This window comes from Tupaia chinensis, unplaced genomic scaffold (genome assembly GCF_000334495.1).
Source record: "Tupaia chinensis unplaced genomic scaffold, TupChi_1.0 Scaffold000327_1, whole genome shotgun sequence".
Lineage (NCBI taxonomy): Eukaryota > Metazoa > Chordata > Mammalia > Scandentia > Tupaiidae > Tupaia > Tupaia belangeri.
Genome location: NW_006159821.1, coordinates 187,434 through 194,650, shown reverse-complemented (window position 1 = coordinate 194,650; position 7,217 = coordinate 187,434). Strand labels below are relative to the sequence as shown.

General features: G+C 47.9%; 1 long non-coding RNA gene across 1 annotated transcript; it reads right to left on the bottom strand.

The window, feature by feature from the left end:
• Nucleotides 1-458: 458 nt before the first annotated feature.
• On the bottom strand, nucleotides 459-5,745 carry LOC114008365 (uncharacterized). The gene is made up of 3 exons (XR_003549913.1): nucleotides 5,639-5,745; nucleotides 4,672-4,743; nucleotides 459-711 (listed from the first exon to the last, which is right to left on the bottom strand). It is a non-coding gene; the product is annotated as an uncharacterized LOC114008365 (long non-coding RNA).
• Between the last annotated feature and the right edge of the window lie 1,472 nt (nucleotides 5,746-7,217).

The following is a 7,217-nucleotide window of genomic DNA, read 5'->3' as shown; positions in this document are numbered from 1 at the left end:
AAGGATGGAGGAGAAGGGACTGTGGTGTGGCTATTCCCCCTGGGGGGTGTTTTTTCACTTTCTCTTTCTCTCTTAATTGCTCTGTCTCTACAGCAAGCACATGTGCCCTTTAGCAAATTTTCTAAAAAATAAAGAAAAATAGGGGACCAGCAGATGGTTAAATGGTTTTTCTGCTGGACTCTCACATAGTTGACAGGAGTTCAAGTCCTGTACCTGGTGACTTAAAACCCATGCTGGACACGTGTGCATGCATTCCCAAAATCCTGCGAGGAGAATGGAGGAGAAGGGATTGTGGCGTGGCTATCCCCTGGGGGTGATTTCCCACTTTCTGTTTCTGTCTCTCCAGTGAGGGCATGCGCCCTATAGAAAAAAATTCTCAAAAAAAAAAAAAAAAAGACAGAAAGAAAGAAAGAAAGCAAAGTAGAAAGCTGGAGTAGTAATCGGAGAGTGCTGTGGACTGTCCCTGTAAATTTATAAATTGAAATCTGAACGTCCGGTGTGATGGTGTTAGTTTATGGTGCCTTTGGGGGATAGTTAAGTCATGAGGTGGCACACTGATGCATGGAATTAGCGCCCTCGTGAGAGACCTCAGGGAGTTCTCTGGCCCGCCTTCACCCGCGAGTCCGTGAAAGGAAGTCGGCATGCCGCACCTGGGAAGAGGACCCTTGGCAGGAGCTGGCCATGCTGGCGTCCTGAGCTTGGACTTCTGGTCTGTAAAGCCATGAGAAATAAATTCCTGTCATTCACAAACTACTCAGTTTATAGTAGCTTATTACAGCAGGTCCAAACAGACTAGAACGTGGAGCATTGAGCAGGTCAGTGGAGGACGATTTTTTTTTTTTTAATTCATTCATTTATTTTAATGTGACCAGAGAGAGAGAGAGAAAGTGAGAAAGCAAGCGCCCAGGTCTGGGATTCAAATCGTGGTCAGCCATGTGGGAGTGTTCAGTGCCTTAATCCCCACACCACTTGCTGGTCCCAAGGTTTTTTTTTTTTCTGTAGAGGTTTTTGCTACAGGGTGCGTGCGCTCGCCAGACAGACAGAGAGAGAGACAGAGAGACAGGAAGCGAGAAATCACCCCCCAGGGGGGATGGCCACACCGCAATCCCTTCTCCTCCATTCTCCTCTCAGGATCTTGGGCACACACGCACATGCGCCCAGCATGAGTTTTAAGCCACTGGGTCTGGGACACGAACCGCGGTCGACTACGTGGGAGTCCAGCGACATAGCCATTATGCTAACTGCTGGTCCCCCCATGATTTTTTTTTAAGAGAGTTTTTTTTTTTACATAGGTTGCTTGTACACACCAGAAAGACAGAGAGACAAAAATGAGACATCATCTCCCGGGGGAGTGGGCTATGCCACAATCCTTTCTCCTCCATTCTCCTTGGGAGTTTTGGACACACAACACACACATACACATATACACACGTCCAGTGTGAATTTGAAGCCACTGGGTCTGGGACTCAAACTGTGGTCGACCATGTGGGAGTCCAATAATGTAACCATTCTGCCATCTGCTGGTCCCACATGAAGGATGCTTTTTAAGATAGGAGATATAACAGCATGTCCTGGGCTGAAAGAAACAATCTAGTAGGGAGACCAACAGTGCCCATGCAAAAGTGGGGCATCAGCCTGAACCTGCTTTAACAGACATTCGGTGCCCTCTTCTCGTGTCCCCTGTCTGGGTGCTAGATCCTTGAGTCCACAACCTCCGTCTTCACCTCTTCCTGTTTCCCCAGTCTCATCCTATCAACCCCAGAATCACCTCTGCTGGCTTACTGGGTAAACAGATCAGAAGTATCTATTTCGTCATGCTGGTCTGCTTCATTCATGCACCTCTTGGGAAGAAGGCAAGCATGCAAATAGAAGGATATGAAGGAGACTGAGCCAACGGGTATGTTGCCCGCAGAAGGTTCTGAAGGAGACTGAGCCAACGGGTATGTTGCCCTCGGCTCCCAGAAGCCCCAGAGACCCGGATTCAGTAGAACGCAAGAGCCTCTCCTGAAAACGCTGGAAAACAGCCAGCACTTTGACCCACGTTGTGGATCCACACCTGAGTCTCTGTATTTGCTACTTCTTGTAGACATTGCTGTGTTAGATTTATTTAGGGATGACGACCCAGCTAGTGACCAGTTACTGGGAAACATCACAACCCTCCCTCAAATGCAGGCCTTTAGCTGAAAGAGTAGGACCCAAGGAGTCATAATAGTGTAATACGACACCATTCCTGGTCAGCTAATTGGACCAGGGGTGAACACACGACTTTGGGCTACAAGCCAATCAGCTTCCTGAGAGAATTTAAGCTAGGAGACACAGAGACACGAGTCAGGAGGATGCTTGAACTAAATGTCCTGAGAGAAGAGGACAGCACTTACTGCTGTGTATGACAAAGCAGGAGTCAGGCAAACCTGCATCATGAGAAAGAGAAAACTGAGAGCCTTCTCGATAGGTCCAGTGTGCCAAGACAAGAAAGGAGCAGACATGCAGGGTTAGAAGTGATGCAAGACCCTCTAGTCCCTTGAAGGACAGAGAGGGGAGATTTTTCTGTTCCTTGTGACCTAACAATACTCTCTTACAGTCTTTGAGGATGAATACCAGTCCCTTGTATCCTTTCAATAAGTGCATCCTTTCAATAATCCTTCTTTCATTAGAAATTGTTTGAAAGGATCTGGTCCTTGTTGCCAATAGGCCCCAAATAGGAACATTGCACAAGCCAAAGACTTAGGGTATGTGAAATAATCCTCGGAATTCCTTGGCTCAATTCAATCAACATTTCATGAACACCTTTCACGTGCCAGGGTATGGGGCTGTTCTGAAGAAAATTAAGGCCCAGGATCTTTCCTCAAAGACTTTGATAAGATGTGGTTCCCACATACCTAAACCACAAGGTAGTTTAATGTTACTGGTTTTAGAGAAATGCAGATGGGGGACCAGCAGTTAGTGTAATGGCTATGTCGCTGGAACTCCCATGTAGGCGACCGTGGTTCGCGTCCTGGACTCGGTGGCTTAAAACTCACGCCGGGCGCATGTGCGTGCTTGCCCAAGATCCCGAGAGGAGAATGGAGGAGAAGGGATTGTGGCATGGCCATCCCCCCGGGGGGGTGATTTCTCGCTTCCTCTCTCTCTGTCTCTCTCTGTCTGTCTGGCAAGCACACGCGCCCTATAGCAAAAATCTCTCAAAAAAAAAAAAAAAAAGAGAGAGAGAGAGAGAAAGGCAGGTGGGAGGCTACAGGGTTGTACTATAGATGGGGAAGCAGGTGGAACTTGAGGGAAGAAGGGAAGATTTTATTTGTTTATTTGCCTTAGTATATGTGCACTCACTGGAGAGACAGAGGCAGTGAGAGGGAAAGTGAGAACTCACTCCCCATCCCCTCCCACCTCAGGAAATGGCCATGCCACAATTCCTTCTCCATTCTTCTCCATTCTCCCCCATTCTCTCCTTGGGATCTTGGGCATGCACACACACATGCCCAGTGTGATTTTTAAGCCATTGGATCTGGGACTCAAACTGCGGTCAGCCACGTGGGAGTCCAGCGACATAACTGCTACGCTATCTGTTGGTCCCAAGGGAAGAGGGCCTTTAAGGATAAGTAGAATTTCACACTGGGCAGAGGAAGGAATAATTTGAAATCTGGTTGTAAGAAAGGGCATGATACAGATGGGACATAGTAAACTCCATGGCTTGGAAGAAATATGGGGTTTAGAAGACTGTCAAATGAGTCTATAAGACAGGCCTGATTATGATTATGAGAGGCCTTAAACATCAGACCAAATTTATTATCACGGAATCATAAGAATGAAGAGAGCCTGCGATATTATCTAGTCTAACTCAGATAAAGTAATTTGGTCCCTGTTTTTGTTGTTGTTGTTTGTTTGTTTGTTGCCATAAGGTGCATGCATTTGCAAGAGAGAGACAGAGTGATATGGAAAGAGAGAAAAGGAGAAATCACCCCCCAGGGAGTATGGTCATGCCGTAATCCCTTCTCCTCCATTATCCTCTTGGGATTCTCGGTATACACACACACACACACACACACACACACACACACACACACGCCCAGTGTCATTTTCAAGCCACCAGGTGTGAGACTTAAACTGCAGTTAGCCATGTGGAAGTTCAATGCCTTAGCCTCCACACCACCTGCTGGACCCATCCCTGTCCCTCTTAAGGTAGCCACTATGACAAACAGCATCCCAAGTGCCTATTTGAACACTGTTATTTCAGTGTAGGGACTCAAAACCTACTCTTCTCTCTTCAGCCACTTGGAGTTCTTTCCAGAAGGACCGTTTCATGACTGGAGAGTCTCAGAACACAGGGAACAAGGGCTAGAGGATCTGTAACACACTGTCTGAAAGAGCTGCTTTTGGAGCTGAGGGACGGGAGAGGGACATTGGCTGTGTGTAGGCACCGGGCACCAAGTCCCCGATTGTATAACACCTACTCTGTGAGAAAGATGAGTAATCCCTCCCAGAGGAGAACACTGAAGCTCTAAGTAGAAGTAAGGAAGTTCTCAAGGTCCAACAACTGTGCGGAGTAAAGTGGCCCCACATTCTCCGGTTATACAGCCAAGGGCTTCTATCCCTCCTCTCTGCTTCCTTCAAGGCTAGACAGGCCTGCCTTCAAGTAAATACCACTCACAACAGAACTGCAAGATAACTTTCACTTACATTAATGGCTGATGACTTCAAGATGATGGTTGTATGAATTTAGCCAAGCTCTGAACTCGATGCATCAAAAGCCTGCAGAGATATTTGGCAAACTGATTACTCTTTTAAAATAATCCCTGGGATCAGCTTATGATAAACTTGAATGAGCCCCCAAATTCAAAAGCCCTTATCCTCTTACAGACCTCTCTTGAGACCACAGAGTGTTTCCAGCTTCCAGATATAGCAGATGCTGTTGCTTCCAGAGTGATGTCATCACTTAAAAACCAAGGGGGGAATATAGGCAAGAGCATGTGTGTGTGGAGGACAAGGAAGGAAGGGGCAGTATGAGACCCCCTCTGGGACATGTCTGGCTTGAGCGCTTCTGGAGTGAGCGTGCTACACCTCTGTCTTCTAATGATGGCAGCTTAGGATGCCGGGAATCTTAGGCAGGGAGTCTGCGAGGAGAGTCAGCAGGGAGAGGTGATCTAGATGTGAGAAAGCTCAGGGTAACTGATGGCAATTGGAGGGCCCAGCAAATAGAGCCAGGGGAAGGAACAGCTGAGGCTGATGTGAAGGTTGGACCCAGCCTGTGTCTACACAGACAAGTCAGAGAGTTTAGAACAGCTAACTTCAGGGTGCATTAGAACCACCCAGGAAGCAAGTCAAAACCTTGGTTCCCAGGGATGTCCTCAGAGACTCTGAGTCTGGGGTGGGCCCTGACTGGCATCTGTAACTAGTTCCCCAGGCAACTTTAGGTAGACGGTCCTTAGGAAACATTGGAGACAGGCTGTTCCTCTCTGGACCTGGACCTCAGGGCCCTGCTCTGTAAATCAAAATCTTTTTTTTCTGCTGCCTCAGTCAGCTCTGACATGGGGCTTCTCAAAGGCTTCGATGTCATCTCTTCACATAGCTTGCAGGCCTCCTTCCCCCTCTCAGCCTAGCTGTTTCCTGTTCCTTTAGTTTGTATGCCGGTCAGGCGGGCACGTACCTGCTCGCTTCTTGAGAAAGGCCACACGTGGCAGACTCTAGCAACTCCATCTGGTCTGCCCATTTGGGTGGGAGCAGAGCAGCATCGTGTGTGTTCACGTGGGTGTCCAAATGGGACTGAGTTCCTCTCTCTGGAGGCCACGGCTTGGAGCCAAGACAAAACCACTTCCAGGTCTCAGGTCACAGGATCACACAGGATGATTTATTTAAGGAAGAAAGCTTCAAGGGCTCCAAAGAAATTAAACATGTCTATTTCTCCAGCAATTATGCAGTGCTTTCCCTTGAAAAATAGACCCTGTGCCCCACCTGGAAGAAAAGCCAGATTCTCAATGAAGCTGTGTTCCGAAGCCTCTAGAAGGGACTGTGTTTTTCTAGCAGGAGGAGCCACATGAAAGCCTTCCCAGCAGCCCTGAACTGTTCCTGCTGCAGCCCCCTCAGCTCAGACGGAGCAATCAGGGAGTTCTGTCTGAAAAAACGAGACAGGCTGGGCCCGAAACATTGATTTCTGGTTCAAGTTTCCCTGCAAAGTGTAAAGGAGGAATTTTCCACTTCTCCTTGTCCTGATTCACCTTGGCTGTGTTGGGAGTCCCAGAGGGGGGCAGGGAAAATCTGTTTCAGGTGGGCGTCCAGCCAAACGTGCACCCCAAATGAATAGTCGTCTGTGCCGTTCCCCAGATCAGTCTCTGCTTGGCCAGGAGAGGAGTCCTTCCACCTGACTTCTGCTTTAGCCATTTTGCTCTGGGAGGAACTGGGCCAGAATGTGAAGAGAAGAGAATGTCGTAATGCCATGCAAGTGCTCGCCTCTGGACATGACTGTAAGTGGCGATTCCGGTCCGTTTAGCTATGAAGTGAATAGCCGGTGCTGTTTTATGCCAGACTTTACGAATCAAAACGTGAATTAGACACAGTTTCTATTTTGAAGAGTTTAGTATTATCCCTACACTAATAGAGTCTAGTGGGAATGACAGCCGGACAGATACCAGCCAGGGGAGATTCTGATAAAGGTGAGAGGAGACATAGGATACAGAGATGCGGGGTGGGGGGTTGGGGGAGTGCTTCTGGCTGGAATGCCTTCGGGAAAGCTTCTTAGAGAAGCTGCTGTTTCTACTGGGTCTTGAAGGATGAGCAAGACCAGAGAGAGGGTGGAGAGGGCAGGGGCAGGGCCAGCAGAGATAAGCGCTGTGGCTAGAATGTCCTTACACACGGAGGTACAGTGTGTAGTCTGGGACTGTTAGCAGGTAGATACGCTGAGATGAGTAAGACAAGAGACTTGGAGGAAAGAGGGCCAGGCTGTGAAGGCATTCCAAGTTATGGTGCAGGTCTGGGGTTGACAAGGTAGACAATGAGGACTCATCGAAAGATACATAACCGGTGAGAGAGGAAGTGGGTGTAGAGGGAACCTGTCAAGCCAGACGAGGGCTGAAGTTGGCCAATGTTAAGCCAAGGACATAAAGGAGAGAATCAAGAGACATTTTGGAAGAGAAAAATAAATGGTTCAACCAGGCGGTAAGAGATCATTTAAAGATTTCTTAATGTGTCCAAATTCTTAATTAAGTAATCGTTTTTTAAAAAAAATTTTT